The 13810-nt window shown below is 41.9% G+C and overlaps 1 long non-coding RNA gene across 3 annotated transcripts in view; it reads left to right on the top strand.

Moving 5' to 3' along the window:
* LOC311434341 overlaps positions 1-13810 on the top strand; it is a 226897-nt gene that overhangs the window by 178921 nt on the left and 34166 nt on the right. Inside the window, exon 4 of one of the 3 annotated variants that reach the window (XR_014691406.1) lies at positions 1131-1229. The exons of the other annotated variants lie outside the window; for them this stretch is intronic. This is a non-coding gene — a long non-coding RNA (uncharacterized lncRNA). Of the gene's footprint in view, positions 1-1130; positions 1230-13810 lie in introns of those variants that run through there. 3 annotated transcript variants of the gene reach the window in all.

Here is a 13810-nt window from a genome sequence, read left to right as displayed (position 1 = left end):
TGCTATAAAAGATAATACAGTTATATTACGGGGTGGACTTTTTTTTTAGAGTAACTTCTACTTCTGAGGCTGAACTTTGAGGTGTAATTTTTTTTTTTTTTCAATCACAGGGAAGAAAAGGCAAAGAAGTCTATAAGCACCAATTATTCCTTTCCCAGTCTTTTAAAGCACCTTTAAGATTCCAGTAGTCTCCCGCACTCTATATTGGCAATTCATGGTGCGGCAACTCCTTGAGAAATACGCTCGTTCATTTTCACTGATTGAATTTACTGATTGTTAATGTGTATAAAAGTGTTATGTACTTTTGAAGTAATCTCCTGCTAAAGGATTTATAGGAAATACTATTTAAATGTCATGGTGTTTTCTCTGTTGTTATGACAGTATTATCGAGTAAATAGTTTAATTTTAGTGCTCTAGTTAAAAAAAAATCTATAATGACCGCCACATAAATCGTTTGCTTTTTTTTTTTTTTTTAATTTCTATATTTAATTCCTTCCACAGAGACTGGAGTTGAAAATAGGCTGGTACCTAAGACATGAATTCTGTTAAATATTAAAGAGATCTCATCAATGATTTTATTAGTCTCAGTACTCAGTGAAGGCCACACTGACATCTGAAGTCTAATGATTTTTTTTATATATTTAAAGCCTTGTACTGCACCTTTAAATATTGAACAATATTGAAAAATATAGAAGTACTTTTTTGTATATTAGCTTTAGGCAGAACTGTTGTATGATTTCCACTCCTTTCATGACATTGTAATGATGTTACCACATACAACTTTATCTTGCATGAAAAGGTGAAGTCATGAGTGATTTCTCCAATTTAAAAGCACTCAACCCTCACAGTGCTAGAAATGAATATTTTGCATATATTCATGCAACAATGATTCAATTTAAGATTTCTATTTTCAAACATTGCTTGAAACCTTCGGTATGTTAGTAGTAAAATTGCCAAAATGTGTAATAAGATTTATTATAGATGAGTAGCATTTTATTTAGTATTTCATGTTAACACGCTTTTAGGGTTACCCTGGTTTAGCAGAAGAATTCATCTTTCTCTTCTAATCAGAGCTAACACTTTATTGTATTATTAAGATACACTTACTGTGCAATTGTATATCACTGGAGGAGCAGAGTTTTCTCCGCCCGGCAGACCTGCGCCTGCTTGATGCATGGCATGTGCCTCCCGCACCCCAACCCCACTGCTCAGTAGTGTGCTGCTCCCTGTCACATTTCTTTTGAGCCGGTTTTTAGTTTTCCTCCTAAAGGACTATATTTAGCTCCTTGGAGTGGACAGGAGCTTTGGTGGGGTTTGGCTTTGCTCTTGCACCACCGGCAGTGGCTTTTGCCATCGGCAGTAATCCCTGTTCTGGGAGCTAACTTACAGTGACCAAGACATGAAATGCTTTGGTGGCTGAGTTTGTGTAGTGGGTTTATGAGTAAAACCACCACAGTTTGTTATGAAACTCCTTTTTGTATCCTCACCTTCATCATCTGCCCATCGCACCCTTTGCCATAGAGCTACCCTTTCTCTGAGCACCCATGGTAGAGGAACACATACAGATGTATTATGCATCATCTTGATGTATTTTGGGCACAGATGCACTTGCTGCTTCTTCTGCATGATGGTGTGGGATGCAGACACTGGTCAAGGCGCTGCATTGGAGCTATCCTCCTCCTTTATGTCCTTCTGAAAACAAATTGCTACTAAAGGACAGTGCGTGTTGTCCCACAGGCATGCCCTTCACCCTATGGGTGTTGCAGCTCTGCAGGAGCCCAGGCATCTTTGGTTGGTTGGAGGAGAAGGGGATGCTTCCATGCTCTTGCGTGGCCCCATCACATGATACGATGCTCAGCAGCTTTCCTGGCTGGGTATTAGCAGTCCTACCCTGGGAGAGCCTTGCTGGCTAGAGGGTATTGATTTCATGGCTTTGCATATGGAGGTGTGCTGGCGCTGTATGAACTCCACGTAAGTCAATGGGAGATAAAGCAGCGAAGCGGACACTTAACCTAAAGCAATCTGTATTTTCTTCCTGCTCTCGCACCGCCTTTTCTATGGTCAGGGCAATTTTACATCCCCTGCAGCCACTTCAGGTTCCCTGTCTGACGCCTGAACCTGCAGCATCTGTATAAGTGCATTCATGAGCTCGATATTTTCATGACTTGGGTGATTAAGGAGAGGTAAGGCCAGGCCTGAAAAATTCCTGGCATTTTGATCCTCTAAGCAAGGTCCACGTCCTGGTCTCTTTTTGCCTGGAGTAATCCCTTCCTGCTCGGCCCCAGTGCAGCCGCTGGCAGAGTGAAACGCTGCGTCCTGCAGGTAAGGGGCTCGTCGCCTGGGGAGGGATGCTGTTAAAAAGAAGCATGAGGGACGTGCGGCGCTGAGCCGCCACGCTGAAGTGGTAAATATGTTTACATCTCCTGAAAGTTGTAACTCAGCATGGATGAGCTGGCATCCCCCCCTTCCACATTCACGTTCGATTCGCAAGCAGAAAGAGATGATCTGCTATTAGGGAAGCTTTCTCTTTGACTGGGGAGCTGGAGATGGCGGTGAGAGTGGCTTTCATAGATGAAAATAATTGTACACTTTTTGTATTATTATTTTTGGCAAAGAGCTAGCGTTTCAGCTTTCCAGCGTATTACATCATTACATTGTATAATGCATCATAATGATAGAGTGAATGGAAACGAAGAAATGCCAGCTTCTGTTGCAAGTTTAAAGACAGACACACATTTTCAGCTGGGAAAGCTGCTGTTCAGCTAAGTGTTTTCCTAGATGAAACAAAGCTGCAATCCCACTTGGCATTCGCATTAATTGTGGACTTGCCAACAGGCCAGTTTCACTGGTGTATAAATTAGTGGAGAATTATTCAACTCATCTCAATAACTAAGAGAATATCCTCATAAAGCTTGCTGAGCGGTAAGACATGCCCCCTCCCCCCTACTTTCCAGGGTATTTTGCACCCTATACTTAGAAAAATCACAGAATTTGCATGTTGTTCTGGAAAAAAAAAAAAAAAAGGAAAAAAAAAAAAGAAAAAAGAAAAACATACAAAGAAAGACATCTAATATAGTAACTATACTGATACCACAGCAGAGCAATATGGTGACTATCTGCATAAAACAGCAAGTTTGTATGGATCAGAAACTGTCCAAATTAAGAGGGAATTTTCTGGTTTGTTGTTTGAGTGTTGAGTTTGGGTGGTGTATTTCTTTTTCTTTTTGAAATTCAGCTGAAAATGTGAAGTGAAAGCACATGTGAAATGTGCCTTGCTGCCAGCGTCAGACACCCGACATTTCACGTCTCTCCGGCAAAACAAGAGCCTGGGAAGTGCAAACTTCCCCGAACTGTCCTGCCAACAGGCCTTTCTGACCTAAAGGGGGATCACCTTTGTGGTGACAGCATAATTTGATCTCTGTGCCATCTAATCCTTATTTTCTGTACTGAGGCTGCCAGCAAGGGTGCCAATTAGTGCCAATTGTGATGGTGGCTTTTGTGATGCAGACACCTGCCCACTAGGAATTGGACTGGTACCACCAACACACATATGCCACTAAACAGCTGTCAGATGGTAATGACTCCTTGGAGTAGAAGAAAAGGGCAGAATTTCATTCTGAGGCAATTTTCTGACAAAATTTTACAATTTTTCACCTTTTTATTTTTTTTTGTATCTGAATTCCAGACTTCTGATGATTAAGCAAAATGTGAATATTATGTATATCTTATAGCGCCAACTTTATACCAAAAGTCAAGAGGCCCAGATGGGCAAACATAGCGTGAGGATCAGTATTAATGGCGTTATTATTCTAAATCGCATTTTAAACTTTTTATCTGAAGTTTATTTCTTATTTGGGTTATTTATCCTAGCAACTGACAGATGAAATGCTGTGTTTTCTTTTACCACTCTTCTGAGACATGGCCTCTGTTTTCCTGTCTATATTAAAAGAACGAGTTAAATGTAAACATCAAACAATTTCAGCAATTCCTTTTCTCATGACAAGTGAAGTGCTGTGCAGCAGTGCGCTCACGCCATCACAGATGCAATAGTTCAGGATCTCTTTCACGCTTTCATTAAACTTGTAATTGTTGGTCAAATCGGCAGCCCCTCCTGTGATGCTTTAACAGGGGAAGATGACAAGCCTGATGTGAGTAATTTCATGTGCTTGTGTAAGTATATATGTTCCTCTCTATAGACACATGCACCCTTAACTGCAACTGCTTTTGGTAATTCTGGTAATTCTGTGGTGATGCAGAGAGCTCAGGGCACTTCAATGGACTTGTGGATGACAGGCAGTCCTTTCTGCTGGGCGGCAACCTCGCAGCTCGTGCCATGGGTCTGCCAGTGAGGGGATGTGCTGGGAAGTGCAGGTCGCATCTCCCAGGAGACACTTGGTGCTGTGTGAGGAGGGAACTCAGCACCGTAAGAAGATTCCTCTATCCTTTCCAAGCCACGAGACTCGCTGCTGAAAGCTCCTGACGCCTGGTAGACCAGCCAAAGGCCAGCCACTGGCAATTAGCACGATCTTTCAGCGCTCAGCCAACACATACTGCTGGTTCAGCCTCTGCTCTGGCAGGTGTTGCACCTTGATTAGTGCAATTGCTTATTGGCATCTACCACTAACTACGGTTCCCGCCAGATGTAAAAGGAAACGATCCCACATAAACACAGCCAAGGTTGGTGTGCAATGATAGAAAATGGTCTAATGCTTTAGGGGAAATGATGGCGTTGGGACTGCTACTGACCTTTAGTAAACACAGTCGCATTTAGAGAAGGACACCATAGCCATATACATATACATACATATCTATATAAAATGTTTGTGTGAGGGTCTTCAAGTGAAATAAAAGTAGAACAAGTACATCAGGGTCATTGCTTTTTATGAGCATTTGTTGCTGAGGTCTGGGCCATTATTCCTTGTCATGGTTTCCAAGGCACGTAAAGCTCTATTACAGCTCTCCTGTTGCCTTGCTGTTTGCTCCCCTTTACTTGTTCCTCTGACACTGACCATTTCCATGCAGCTGTACCTGGCTATGGCCTCTGCCACAGAACAGAGACAGTTTGCAGATCAACTTGCAGCTGGTTCTAGGCTTGTTTGTGGACCACTCTTCCCTTCTGCCTAGAGAGCTGTGGTCCATGAGGAACATATTTGTCCTGTGGCCAGAACCTACCCTGGATTGTCACAGATGTGAAAGGAATGGCAACCAGCACGCATGGGAGAGGTAGCAGCACACCTGCAGAGGTCATCACGTTTTATTTTGTGAATATCTGCTGACCATATTTGTTTCCCATGTTCTTCAAGTTAACTTCTCAGGGTTTTCAGAACGTTTGCTCTGCATCCTGTAAGGCTTCTCAGCTAGAGAGGATGGCAGTGGGGCTCAGATTTTTGAAAGTTCAGACCCTGCTCTTGCACTCAAGCTGAGTCATCTTTACAAAATCCTCAAGTTCCTGTGGTTCCTTTCCTGACAATAATGGCCAGGTTTTAAAAGGGCCCATCAGTTAGTTTTGTTTAATGCCCAAGGCACATTACTTTTGAGTATGAAAATACTCTACACTAGATTGTACTAACATTTTTGGGTGGGTGAGTAATTTCATGGCTGGATGAGCAGTGAGTACAAAGTCCAGACCATTATTCCAGATTCCACCCTCAAATGCAAGCCCAGGAATTCACTGAACCCAGCAGATCCCATTACTGGAACTGAAACAAGAATCCAGTCCACTACTAACAGGTATTTTTTGTTAGTGTTTTACATGATGCAAATGTGCCTTAAACAGTGCTACAGCATATCTATTGCACATCGTAACATATATACCTCCTAATGAACTTGTAATGTGCTTTTTAACATACACTAATCTTCAAAACATATGTAATATTAAAGGAATATGTGGTAATTCTTTAAACGCCCTATCATTGTGAATTCATATCATATTCATTGTAATAGCATTGATCAAAATGAATTCATTTGGTATTCATGTAGATGTCACATGTACTTCCATAGGTGTTTCATTGTAAATTAGCATTTCTCAGAGGACACTTAAAATAAAGTGTTACTGAAAGTTCTCATTACACATATTGCTGAGATTAGTACATTAAGGATCATGTACTTACATAGTACTAATGCATTTCTGCCACTTAAAATGCTGCATTACCCATTTCTGATATCTAGCAAATATCTAAAGCAATTTTGAGAATTACTGACATCCTGAAGGAAGTGGTACTCTGGTGATTAAATTGGTTTTGTGTATTTCACTTTGGTTTTAGAAAAAAACTGTGCCAGATATATTTAACTGATTTTTTGATTTAAATGACTTTAGCATCAGGTGAAACAAAAAAAAAAAAAAAAAAAAAAAGGAAAGAAAAAAGTGAAAGCCACACCTAATTGGAAATTGGAAAAACAAAACCAAATGTTATAAATGCTTTAGGGTCTTCAAACTTGTCTCACCAAGCCAAATGAGTTGACTCTTTATTATACTGCAGCACAAGCTTTCAAATGTATTTGCTTTCAGAGTATTACTTCCTAAGAGAAAGACAGAAATTTTTGTGGTCTCAGGCAGATGCATTTCTGATGTCTTGAATCGTCCATTACAGTTTGTTTGCTCTGAAGTTATTTTTGAAAAGATTAATTTTAAAGAAGACAACAGAGCGTTTTATAAATAGCTGACAAAAGGTGCATTACAGTAACTATAAAAGAAAGAACATTGTTTGAGTCCTGAAATGCTCTAAACCTGTCTGACAATGTGGTGGATGTCCTTTCTTCTGAACAGAATTGACGTAATTATTTTAAGTTTTTTTGTAACACTGGTGAAAAACTTCTCAGGTTTAATAGGGAGCTCAGTCATGGCAGAGACCCTTGGAAAAAACATGGGGAACTGGCAACATTTTGGCATTTGCATTGGGAGGGAGGACTCAGATTTGGCCATGAGGAGTTACAAAGTGTGTCCCACTTAATAGTTTCTTAGCAAATATTTGCTTGCTCTTCAGGCTTCATCCACTTGTGTTTCGGTGTGCAGCACTGGCTTGCAGCAGGCACTGGTGGGCTGTGCAGGAGGCACCATTCCCATCCCTTGAAAGCAAAATGAGAAGGTGATGTTACAGCTAAAAGAATGGCCTGGGATGTGGGAGATTCAGCTGTGTGCCTGCCAGCATGTCCCTCGTGCAAAAAGAAGAGCGGGGAGAACAAACTTCTTCCCTCTTGTCACTTGTCCTCCTGGCTTGGAGACAGGTGTGTTTGGGATGATCCCATGGGAAGGGAGGTGGACGAGAGATGAGGAGAGGGAGGGATAGCACACAAAGGAAGAGATCTTGTGCTCCTCAAGATTGCTCAGGCATCTTCATGTAGCCTTACAGCTGCCTTGACCCCCTCAAATGCAACTCTCCCCAGCCTTGCAGCTAATTCCCAGCTTTTTGACCCCGATCTCTGTAGTGAGCTGAGCTGCAGCTCCAGAAACAAAGTCTGTCAAACCTGGCAGAGGACACAGCTGCACCTGAGGATCAGCTTCATGATCAGGGTAGGCTCAGTCTTTTGCCTCACTTATTTTTCAGGTCTGAAGGTATTTGCCTGGTTTGTAGTGTTTGCTAAATTGGTTTAAGAGCGCACAATATGGTAAACTGCAGGATAGGGAGGATAGAGTATGTAATCCAGAAATCCATTTCAGGTTAGAGCCATAATTAGCTAATGTAAGATAATAAATAGCTACTAAAATCACATGAAAAATATGATAGTGCTATAAAGCCTGTTTTTATAATCCTGCTCCTCCCCTTTTCTGCCTCCTCCTCCTCCTCTTCAGTGTAACAAGGACCGTAATAGGCTTCATGTATAAATGCCTATTTTTATTAAAGACAAGTGTAATCTTTTGTAGTCCAAATGTCCCTATCATAAATGCTAACCGAGGAAAATATTAGGACTCATTTATTTATGAACCCGTTAATAATGAGGTGCAGTTATGAAAAAGGCTTTCTCAGCACAAAGCCTACTGAACAAACAATGCACACTGGGGAGAAAGAGCTAGTTAGCCTTCCTGACTTAGATAAAGCTATGGAGAAATGACAAGTGCCAGTAATTAGCAAAGCCTCTTCAACAAGATAACCCTATACATCTTTGTCTATTTCAATCACCAAAGACTCCGATTCAGTGTAAAATTAAAGCTGGGATGCCATCAATTTCTGTTAACCTCTTTATATTGTTCTGTGTTCATGCATATGTGATAGATAGTTTTTGTCATTTTATTAAATGGTGACATCTCAGTATGCTTGTGACTAAAACTGTTTTCTCCTTAGCAAAGTATTTTTAATCATCTCTCCGTTGCCTTTATTAACTCAGTTCTTCTGAGCCCTATTTGCTTTATTCTGCAGTATCGGCAGCCGCTCCAGTGGGTGCAAATATTTGTGCCTGCCCCTTTTACAAGCAGTGTATCCACAATTGAGAAGTTTGTGCCCCTTCCTGTATTCATGTCAGCGTGTACGGTAGCTCTGCACACATCTGCTGGCCACTTGCAGAACGTCCACTTTACTTCTCCTGGCACACAGCAAAATGTGATGGTTACAGGTATCAGCAGTCACAGGCAGGCCTCATGTTTCTGTGAGCATGGCCTTCCTATCCACGTGTCAGCTGTCCTTATTTCTTCAGAAGGACAGCCACGTTTGGTTCGGTGGTGTGGCTGCTCTTCACCTGCTTAGGACATGAGCAAGAGCCACTGAACTCAAGTGAAACACTCCCATTGACTTCATGGTCCTCTCTTCACCCTGAAAGCAGTCTGCATCCAGACTGCTTTCTTCCACCTTAAATGGCAAAACCTCTTTCCTTTCCTTTCCTTTCCTTTCCTTTCCTTTCCTTTCCTTTCCTTTCCTTTCCTTTCCTTTCCTTTCCTTTCCTTTCCTTTCCTTTCCTTTCCTTTCCTTTCCTTTCCTTTCCTTTCCTTTCCTTTCCTTTCCTTTCCTTTCCTTTCCTTTCCTTTCCTTTCCTTTCCTTTCCTTTCCTTTCCTTTCCTTTCCTTTCCTTTCCTTTCCTTTCCTTTCCTTTCCTTTCCTTTCTCAGAAAACACATTCACCTGAAGCTTTGCAGGAAAAAAGGAGTTATAAATCAGCCCCATTTCCTTGACATCAGGGCAGGTTCACTGGGAATGCTCGCAGAGTTAGCTCTGCATGACCTGAGAAGTTGCATGTGGCTTTGGGTGTCATAACAAAAGTTCCTTTTGGCTCCATTCTCCTGCTCCATAATATCTTTTTACTTGTTTTAAGTACTCCAGGCCCTGAGTTCTGAGGTTATTAATCTTCATCTGTGCTCTTTTTAAACTTTACTACTAGCAGTTTTTTGTCTCAGATATGCTTTTATTCATTCTTTTCAGCAGCAATAACCTCTCATATTGGCCAAATTAGGAAATAATTGCAAATAATAGAGAATCCCTTTCCAGCGCTACAATAAAGGATTATATATGTACTGTGTGAGAGGGATGGCACCGAGTGTAAATACCAAAATATGGGCAAATAGGCAGAGAGGTGAAGTATGCGGTTTGGTGCTTGGTCTTTGTTTCTTCGTGTTCAGAGCTGCTTCTCAGCCCGCTGCAGAGGTGTGGCACACACGGTGGTTCGCAGAGGAAGGGAAGAGTACGAGCCGATGTTGCACGTGAGTTCATGCCATTGCCTGCAGGACTGCAGGTCTTCAGAAAAAAACTGTGTGGCGTCTTTTAGTCTTCTACATGTACGGTAGGAAGAGGGATTCATGAATCGAGTTAAAAGTCATTTGCCTTTTTTAAACAGAAACATCTGATCCATCTTGCTTTTGTTTATGTGGCCGTGGTAGCCCTGGCTTGTTTCTGTTCAGTCAGTGGGGAGAAATTTTGCAAATTCCAGGAATTCCATCCCACTTTCAGTGTGCATTATTTCAGTTTTGGACTTTTATCCATTGCTGTGAAACTCCCATTTGTCAAGGAGCTGAAACCAAGACTATCCATCTGACTTGGATTACAAGTCACACGTTAACCAGCGGCCGATAATCTGATGCAGCCGTTTGCAATCAAGTAAATCTGTCTAATTTGGCTTCATGTTAATAATTACTTTTCAGTAATGAATATATCTGTAGTACTTCAGGATATGTTGGTGCATTAAAAACAAACAAACAAAAAACCCCACTACTCTCAGGTGTCTAGCTGCTCTCATACATAGGCATTTTGGGGATGAAAGCTCCTATGAATGTTATTCACAACAAATAATTCTATCAGCTCTTGGGAAGAAAATATGGAGAACATTCATGTAATGCTGCCATCTCAGCTGGGGTGCAAGGAAATATGTTGACTGTAGCAGAGAGCAAAGCTCTCTTGGCGCTCTCATCACGTTAACACTTACCTTCCTTCCTTCCAGTCAACGTCCTCTGAGCTGCTGCTTTCCATTGTTTTTTATTGTTCATGTGAATCAGAAAATAATATTTTTCCTCTCTAATTTAGGAGAAATTGTCATTGCCCACCTCCTGCTGAGGGAAAAAGTGCTAGAGCCTGTCTCCTATGAGCTCCTTCTCACTTCAAATGCAGGCTGCAATGGCTCCTTTGGAAATGTAACAGGCTATTATAGAAATATGTATTTACACAGTATTTTAAGATGCACATTATCCACCTGATAGACCATAACAGCTCACCATTACAGCCTATTGAATAAAACCTCTTTGCACCATTTTTTTTCCAAAGCAGATACTTTTTATGTGATAAATCATGAATCTATTGCGTAGAAGTGCAAGTTCATCATGTAGGACCGTAGGTGGACACCATTTATCTTTATCCTGCTGTGATGGGAACTTCTAGCCCTGACCCTGCTCTGTAGAACCAATTATTCTGACCAGAGAGACGCAAGTAAAAATGAGAAGAAGGCTTTGTGAACATGAAAGGAAAAGTTGCAAAGTTTGTTTAATGGAGCACTGTTCGATCACAGAAGAGATCACGTGGCTGGATGCAGATGAACGAGCAGTGTGGCTCAGGTGGAAATCCCCAGCCCTACCACTTGTGCGCTGCTCTGCCACGTCCTGCCTGCCAGCTGCAAAGCTTCTGGCAGCCTGAGCAAAGTGCTATCTGCTACTGCCTTCCAGGACTCCTGTTGACCTCCCTCATCCCATGGACCCGGGAGCATCCCTCCTGTTTAGGAGTGCTCCTAAACTGGTTTCGCCTCCCACTCCTAGGGCCTTTCCCCGCCCCCTCACAGAGTCATTTTCCTTCTTGAGCTAGTGTCAGCATTAAAAGGGACCCCTCCGTTCTGAAAACATCTGTTTGCCTTTTCTGCCCAAGCTTCCCCTGCCTGTTCAGCTCACTCCAGCTAATCCATACTTCAACAGTTTCTCTCATCTGGAAATTCACATTAGAAACCGCACTGCCCTAGGTGCCATCTCTCTCTTTGTCCGAGGATGCTCATTTTGAATAGATAATAATCAAAATTTAACAAGTCTCCCTTATTACCCTGGAGCTAGGCATAAGGACTCTTTCTGTCATCTCCTGTGAGTTCTAACTTAACAAGAAACAAAAGACAACAGAGAAGGCCACAAGACCCCAGCTACAAAATGATGCTTGCAGCCGAAGACTCGGTGTCCCTGGTATCAAACAGACTGAATAAGCTGCAAATAGACAAGATTCCCAACTTGTTACAAGATGAAATAGAGCCTAGCCCCTGTTGTGAAACCATTTTACATTGCAGATGTTCATGAATGCATGGAAAATGTGGTGACTTCAAATCTCTTTTCGTTCCCTATCTTCAGGATGTCAAAACTGATTTTTTTGAAGAAACTCTATAATAGTTAGAGTTGACTCCTGAGAAGAGACTTGCATGTCTGGAACAAAAAAAGACTTCCAGCTAACTAAACAGAGTTGTCTTCTTCGCTCCCACCATTCAAATTAAGCATACACAACAGAAATACCAAACAGGCATGGATTTTACATATCATGCCAATTCTGATCCGAAACAGTTTATTAATATAAATCACCTCCAAAAAAGGGCAAGATTTGAAAGGGAAACAAATAGCTGCCAAAAAGACTTACACACAGAGCCAGTGTCTAACACTAAACCTAGTGGAAATTATGTATTTCCACTCTTCATGAAGCAAAGCAGTGGGGAGTCAGTGCTTTGAACCATGCATGGGACACTTGCTGTGCATCCTCACTGGAAAGCATATGGTTTGAGAGGAAACAGAAACACCATCCAAAAAATCGCTGGTCTATAAGCAGCAGATCTGCAAATAGTCTAAACCCCTCCGTCACTCCGGGGACCACAGGGCCCCGACTACTCTTTGCCATGCCTGTCCCCGACCTGGGGTGTCAGCTCCCGCCCCCCGTGCACCTCTCCAACCCGAAGGAAATGGTTCGCAGGGGCAAATTCTCCCCACGGCTGCAGGGACAGCTGCCAGACTTGCTGTTGTGTGGCAGCCTGCCATCACTGGGGTTCTCGCAGTGTAAGCACCTACCCTTCCTGTTCCCGTCTGTCCCTGGGGGCTTCTAGCAGGGCTTTCAGGGTGCCCAGCCCGTGGGTTGCAGCTCACCTTACATCCGAGGTTTTGTCTTGAGCGTCTCCTCTTAACTCTTCACTCTTGGCTCATTTGAGAGGCAAGACCAAAGAGTCCGAAGTTGTGGATTTCCGTATTTCCTAGGTGTGTTTGGGAAAACCTTCCGCACTTTTTAAACAGTGTATTCGGTTTAATTTTCATTATTTTTAGATGTTAAATTTTAGATCAGTACAGTATGTCTTAAACTACTGTATTAGAATGCTGCTTGACTCGCTTCCAAATTGAAGACCTTTTAAAAAAATTGAAGCAGTCCAATAATTTTAAATCACTCTGCACTGTGCATTGCAATTTAAAATTATTGGAGTGCTTCAAATTTTTATAAGCCCTTGAATTTGGAAGTGATCAAGGTTCTGGGCATACTCAGTGTAGAGCAATTTAAAATTATAAGAGCTGTCAAATTTTTATATAAGCACTTCAGTTAGAAAAGGGATTTGGGTTCTGGGCATGTGCAAAGGGGAGCAATTTAAATTATTAAAGTGCTTCAATTTTTTTTCTAAGCACCTGATTTTGGAAGGGTTTGGGTTTGTGCAGCCTAAAATGACAACTTCCTTTGAGAGTTTCTTCTTAAAAAGAATTTCAATCTTGCAAACTAAAGTATTCTTTAAAATGTGAATTCACTGATACTTTAAAAACTGATTTGCACAGAACTTGGTGCCCAGGACATCTAAGTTTTTTTTTTTCCCCACTCATTTTATCATTTCATTCTTTAAGGGACAAATTGATGCTATAGAAATAGCTGCCTCTTTTGGATTTTAATTTTTTTTTCCAACTGTTGCACTCATGGTGCAAAAAGAGTCAAAAAAGGAAAAAAAAAAAAACTGTGAGAAGAAACAAATGTTTTTTTTCCATGGACTATCTTGCCTGGCCAACAGAACTTATAGGGGACACAAAATTGAAACAATTTGTTATTAAATCTCATTATAATGTCTCTCAACACTCGAAATGAAAGCCATGTGATAGCTGATTGAATCAGAAGGAAGGAAGTTGGAAAGCAGCTTCATTTGCACACTTGTGCTCCCTACCAAAGCGATTCCTGCCAGGAGCTGTGCCGGGTTTGCCATCCTCACCCCAATCCTGCACACGGCGTTTGGTCTGTGGGCAGGGTCTGGCTGAGGGCTCTTGCTGAGCTGCCAGGGGAGATGGATAGGGGAGGTGAGCGTGGGCTGGCTGCTCGGCTCCCAGCTCTCTCGTCTTTCTACCTTAAACACAGGGATCCACCCTATGGGGTGGCTATCAGGGCATTTAGTTGGTGTGTAGAGCACATCCTGTACCTTCA

Source organism: Aythya ferina (genome assembly GCF_964211825.1).
Source record: "Aythya ferina genome assembly, chromosome: 3".
Lineage (NCBI taxonomy): Eukaryota > Metazoa > Chordata > Aves > Anseriformes > Anatidae > Aythya > Aythya ferina.
This window is presented reverse-complemented; position numbering and strand designations above follow the sequence as displayed.